The sequence below is a fragment of the Myotis brandtii genome, unplaced genomic scaffold (genome assembly GCF_000412655.1).
Source record: "Myotis brandtii unplaced genomic scaffold, ASM41265v1 scaffold8, whole genome shotgun sequence".
In the NCBI taxonomy this organism is placed as follows: Eukaryota; Metazoa; Chordata; class Mammalia; order Chiroptera; family Vespertilionidae; genus Myotis; species Myotis brandtii.
In genome coordinates this window covers 6,084,451-6,090,579 of record NW_005371219.1, presented here as the reverse complement: position 1 = coordinate 6,090,579, position 6,129 = coordinate 6,084,451, and positions in this window count along the sequence as shown.

Here is a 6,129-nt window from a genome sequence, read left to right as displayed (position 1 = left end):
ACTGCGCCCGGGCGCGCGCGTGAACAAGTCCGGACTTGTCAGCTGCCGGTGACCCCCCTCCGCTCCCTCCCGCAAGGAATGCAGGGTTCACCGCCTTTCCGAGATATCGGCCAAAGAGAAGGCCACAGAGTCCTCGTGTTGGACGCGGACGACTCCCTCCCGGGGTCATTAACAGGTGCCAGGCTTTCCTCTCTGAAGGCAGAGCGCCAAAGGCGGCGGGAAGGGCCCTGAGACCAAACAACTCCCGTCAAAGGAGGCGGGGATGGGGTGGGGGGCGGAGCAGGGGTGCCGTTTGGAACCGGAAAGAAAAAAAAGGGGTAGTGACCTGCTGCCGGTGAGCCCATCGTGTTGGAACCGACAAGTGTTTTTGTCTGACTTGGTCACTAAGATTGGGCGTGACCTTGAACAAATAATTTGCTGCCTTAGGGCCTCCGTTTCCTAGTCTGTGAAAAGAGTTTCACATAAAAAAAATCCGTAAGGGTTTCTTTCTTCCCAACAAGAAGATGAAAGCGGTGGGAGGCAGGAACCGTGGTTTCCAATAGGAGTTGTGCCCCAGAACGAGGACTTTGGACGGTCGTTTCCAGGTCTCCCCAAACCGGAGCTCGGTCTTTCACGCCTGTGTCACTACAGGTGTCTGAGTGGTCAGGGGGCTGCCGTTCGAAGCGGCGCCAGAGGCCCCCATTGGAAACCATTGTGGTTTTTCAGTAGGAAAACCAAAGGGCTCCAGGGGACAGGCTGCTGGTGAGACGCTGCCTGTAAATCCCGTCACCTCTAATGCTAATAAGAATGTGTGCTCCGAGGATTTGAGGCTGATTGCCACCGTCAATTAGCCTGCAGTTTTCAGCCTCGGAGCGTGATTATAAACATGGGTGGCAAGAATTCTGATAGACAGGAAATTGCCCACAAATATTTTTAAGATGCAAAAATATCTTAAGTTGATTTAAGTTTTAGAAGGCGATGGGAGTGATTTAAAAATAGGACTACCATGTTAAAATGCATTTTCTGGGAAAATAAATATTTTGCACACGCTGAATGTCAGATGTACAATACCAGCGATTCTCGTGGCATTCTCTGGCACAGGAGTGTTCTTGGAAGTTGAATATTCTGGCCCTGACTCAATCACATTTTTCGGGATGGGGCCTAGGAATCTGTATTGTTGGCAACTGCACCCACCACATTCACAATTCTCAAATAATAGGTATATTATTGAGAAGCTCTGTATTGTATTATAATAAAATAGATCCATAATATTTAATTCTATTCCTAACTAGAAAAAGGTAAAAGCATCGAATTCACAGGTTAGCTATTTCTAGAAAAGTCTTTCTTCTCCTCGAATCAACATCACTTATTTTAAGAAAATTCACAGGTTAGCTATTTCTAGAAAAGTCTTTCTTTTCTCCTCCTCCTTGAATCAACATCACTTACTTTAAGAAAAGGCAACCACAATTCCAATCCTTCTAGAACTCCAAGGAAAGAATAGTCACCCTTGAAAAGCATTTGCAGCACGAAATTAGGATAGTGTGTTCATTGCCTGTATTTGAGTTTAAGTGGATGTTCAACTGAAAACCTGGTACAACTCCCCTAATTAATCACTATAAAATGTGTTTTATAAATATATTCTCTTGAAGTATGAAAGAACTCTGGAATTTTGAATCAGAGAATGAAAAATGAGTTTGGTCGGTCAGATCACTTTATTTTTTGGAGCTTGTTTCCTCATCTATGAAATGGATAGTAACTCCTGTTTTAACTTCTCAGAAATGTTATAAGGTTCAAATTAGAATGTATCTGAAAGTAGCATAATAAACTATTGACTTTCAGAAGTCTAAAAACAGTAAAGTCATTTGAAATTGTCTTATCTAATACAATATGAGAAATGCCAAAATTGAACTCTATACTTAATATCCCTAAAGCACCTCCTTTTTAGTTGTTATTGTTGAGTGGCTTCTATTTGCCAGGTGATTTGAGATACAGTAAAAAGCAAAACAGACATGGTCCCTGTCATTACAGAGATTACTAGAAGCCCGGTGCATGAAATTCGTGCCCTGGGGGGGGGTGTCTCTCAGCCCAGCCTGCATCTTCAATCTGTCGGGACCCCTTAGGGAATGTCCACCTGCCGGCTTAGGCCCAATTCCCAGTGCATGTCAGAGTGACTGGTTGTTCTGCCGTTTGGTTGATTTGCATATTAGAGTTTTATTATATAGGATATTTTAAAATATATTTTTATTGCCCCCCCAACTGCCCTCCCTCCCCTGGCCTGGTCGCCCCTAACTGCCCTCCTTTGCTGGTCTGATCACCCACAACTGCCCTCCCCTGCTGGCCATCTTGTGGCTGCCATCTTGTTACCACATGGGGGCAGCCATCTTGTGTGAGGGTGTGATGGTCAATTTGCATATTACCTCTTTATTATATAGGATAGTCTAGCACCTTAGAAATGTAGTTTAGTCATATGTCCTATGCTCCCATGTCATGCATGCCTGTAGTAAAAGCCTTCCCAGCTTTCTGCACCAATACTGTTCAATGTCTGGTAGCTTCTGCCTGTTAGCAATTTATAACGTAGCACAGAAGGCAATGGCTACCATAATAAGATGACTTAATACCCATCCAACCCTTTTAGCTCGCTTTCTTGTACTTTAGAAGGTTAGAAAATAAAAACTACAGGTTCCGGACTCACTTGCAGCAAGAATGCTGGCATGAGATGAATGAAGTGCTAGAGAATCTTTAACAATAGCTGGGGGAGGGGAAAGACCCTGATTTGTAGCATTGGCCACTTTTCATGGTATGAATACCCCTAAGCTACTGAAGTCACTTCATTGTATGTGGAGTTAGTTGGAGAAGATGCTAACGATAATGACATAGCTTCAGCAATATCACTACATATGACCTAATTTCCAGCAATCAGACGCACCCATTCAAAACCTGGTTGTAAAAGTGGGCAAAATGATGCCTCAGCTGCACTCAGGAAGATGGGATTTTCTGGCAAACACCATGGCGAAGGTGTCTGGTTCTTCTGAGGAGCGGGGAGGAGTTCTGACGTCCATTTTTAGAGTTACAGGTGCTGACTGGCAAGTGGTGCTAGGATGGGTTTCTGCTAAAATAGCCCTGTGATGTGAGATGAGCTTTCTTCCTCGTTTGTTTTTTCCTGGATGTTGTTTCTAGCTATGTATTTAGCTCTCTGAGATCTGTGAGCTAAATACTATCCTTTAATTCATTTCTGTTTAAACTAGTTCAGTCATGGCAAGCTATGTAATTTGTGAGGTTCAGAGAAAAATGAAAAACATGGGGTCCTTTGTTCAAAAGGCAGAGAAAAAGTGCCATATATCCTAAAATATAAAGCTTTTTCTGTCTTGCCATCTCTCCTTCAACTTGTCATGATTTTTCTATTTGTTTTTTAATGTCATTCTAAGTAAAGAAAAATTTGAGTTTTAAATTATTAGAATGAATTTTACCATTCATTTTTATATTGTGCATTGCCATGTATAAATGCAAATATAAGAGCATATAACTCATACATGGGAGCACCAAAATTACACAATTCATATTTCATAGCTTGTGCATGCATATATGTATTTCGTGCTTATCAGAACAGTGTAAATGCTGCACAAAACCAACACAGCTGTTTTTATTTCCCTTCTTGATAGGCACACATCCTACTAACCTGAGTAAGGAAGGTCTGAAAGGAAAAGCAGCTATGGATTGCCCTACCAGTCCCCTTCCTTCTATGGCACCATTTTCAGTGTAAAAGGTAATGCACAAGTAAGAAAGGGTATGATAGGTGTTTTTTTGTTCACTTTATTAGGATGCCTTGCCTTCTTTCTACACCTGAAGCAAGTTCTGGTTCCAATGGAAAGCATAGCCTCTTGGAGCTGTCAGCACCTCTATTAAATCAGTCATAGATGTAATATGCTTATCTTGTACTCACTTTGTGACTTCAGAGTTCTTATATGTCATAGGTCCACCAGAATCCTATGCTTATGAGGGATCATGAAGACTGTATACACACAGGGTGGCAAGGAAGAAAGAACACATCCATTGCCTCTTCTATTTGTGTATATGATGCATTGTACCACTGGACTTCATTTGTAAAACAGACATTCAAACATAAAGGTATTAAGATTTTCAAAATGGTGATTGCAGAGCATTAAATCAAGCACTGAGCCCTGTCTGACTGCACAATTAGCATACCTGTGAACTTGACCCTGTGTTCTGTGTTTCTCCAGGGGCTTTTCTTGGTATTTTGAATGAAACAGTTCGTTGTGCAGGATATTTAACATCCCTGGCCCCTGGGAGTACATGCCACTGTGACAGAAATGCCCCCAAAGAGGAGTTACTGCTCTCACTGAACTAGAGTGGACTCCACTGTCTACAGTCAGGAACCGTAATCTTACAGATCCAGGGAAGGTCTTGTGTAGTTTTTGATAGTGATTCTCAGGCAGAGCAAAATATATAGTCAAGTTAAAAAAATGTAAAAATTTGCATATCCGGGATAGCAGAATTATAGTGATTTTCCCCCATTGTCAGAAAAATGATACCACCTACATTGGTGATGAAACAAATATTTGGGATGAAAGTTTAAATGTGATCAGTGGAGCCCGGCTGGTGTTGTTCAGTGGTTGAGCGGCAACCTGTGAACCAGGGGTCATGGTTTGATTCCCGGTCAAGGCACATGCCCAGGTTGCAGGCTTAATCTCCAGTAGGGGACTTGCAGGAAGCAGCCACTCAATGATTTTCTCTCATCATTGATGTTTCTATCTCCCTCCCCCTTACCCTCTGAAATTAAAAAAAATTTATGAAATAAAAATAAAGGTGATCTGTGGGTTTTATGTGTCACATACATATAAATGGTAATTGACTCCAGATAGATGGCAATTTCTGGCAGTTAAGAAAAAGAACAGAGAACCACAGAAAAGCCGTGGGAGCCATCTTACTTTCATTATCAATTAGCTGAAGGGAATGGAAGCCCTAAGTAAGTAGGGCAAACCCTGGAGGCAACTGCTATCAACTCCAACCACTCTCATAAAACTTTATGCAGGTTTCCACAATTTATTCAAAGTACCTGCCTGGGTATAAGGTATACACATAAATATGTATTGCCTGAATGGTAAATAAAGCATTTTTGGCTAAACGAATGGGGTTTTCTCTCTTTTTTTAAACTAAAGGGAAGCCAAATTAATCATTGTGGTGTGAGCTGAATATCTCTCTGTTCTCATCTTTTTAACCAATTAATCTTCTCAGTTACAAGGAGAAGCAAAACTTATTTAAAACAACTCTCAACTCTCCTACTTCCATAAATTATCAGTAATAGTTTTAAGGGAGAGACCAATGAGCCTATAAATTAAAGATGATGTTTGAGGAACAAAAAATGAAAGAAGCTTTTAGAATAGAGCAATATTAGATCTGATGCTTAAGCTCTCCAGGACCCTCATTTAAATATCCTATCTAAAATTTGTAATGGAGCATTTCAAGTGGATTATGGCGAGGAAGGAAGAGACCAAACACACAGAGTAATGTCCAATTAAATTCCCAAATCTCAGAAACAAGGTATCTATATAGAGCAGCATATCTCAGAGTCGTTTTCCCTGGCTCCAAAGGCCCACTGCACTTTTCACAGTTTAAATCACATTCCAGGAAGACTTCCACAAATAATCTTTGTTATTTTTTAAAAATATGTTACTGATTTTAGAGGGGAAGAGAGAGAGCGAGAACCATCAATCGATCACTCTCCCACACCCTGTTGGGGGACCGGCCCTGACTTGGAATCGAACCGGAGACCTTTCTGTGCATTGGATAATGACGCTCAACCAACTGAGCCCACACCTGCCAGAGTAATAATCTTTGTTATTGACAGTGAACTCTTGAGTTTTGATCCTCATTTTACATACGCATTCCAAGAGCTAGGAAAGACTATTTTCAGATGTGTAGATACAGATCAACACTTACATTTCTTTACCTTCTCAGTAAAATGTATTTTTTCAATCTTAAAAAGTTTTAAATAGAAAAATGATTAAAATATATGGGATCACCCAGCCAGTGTAGCTCAGCAGTTGAGTATTGGCCCAGGAAACAAGAGGTTGCTGGTGCAGTTCCCAGTCAGGGCACATGCCTGGGTGCCTGGGTTGCAGGCTCAATCTC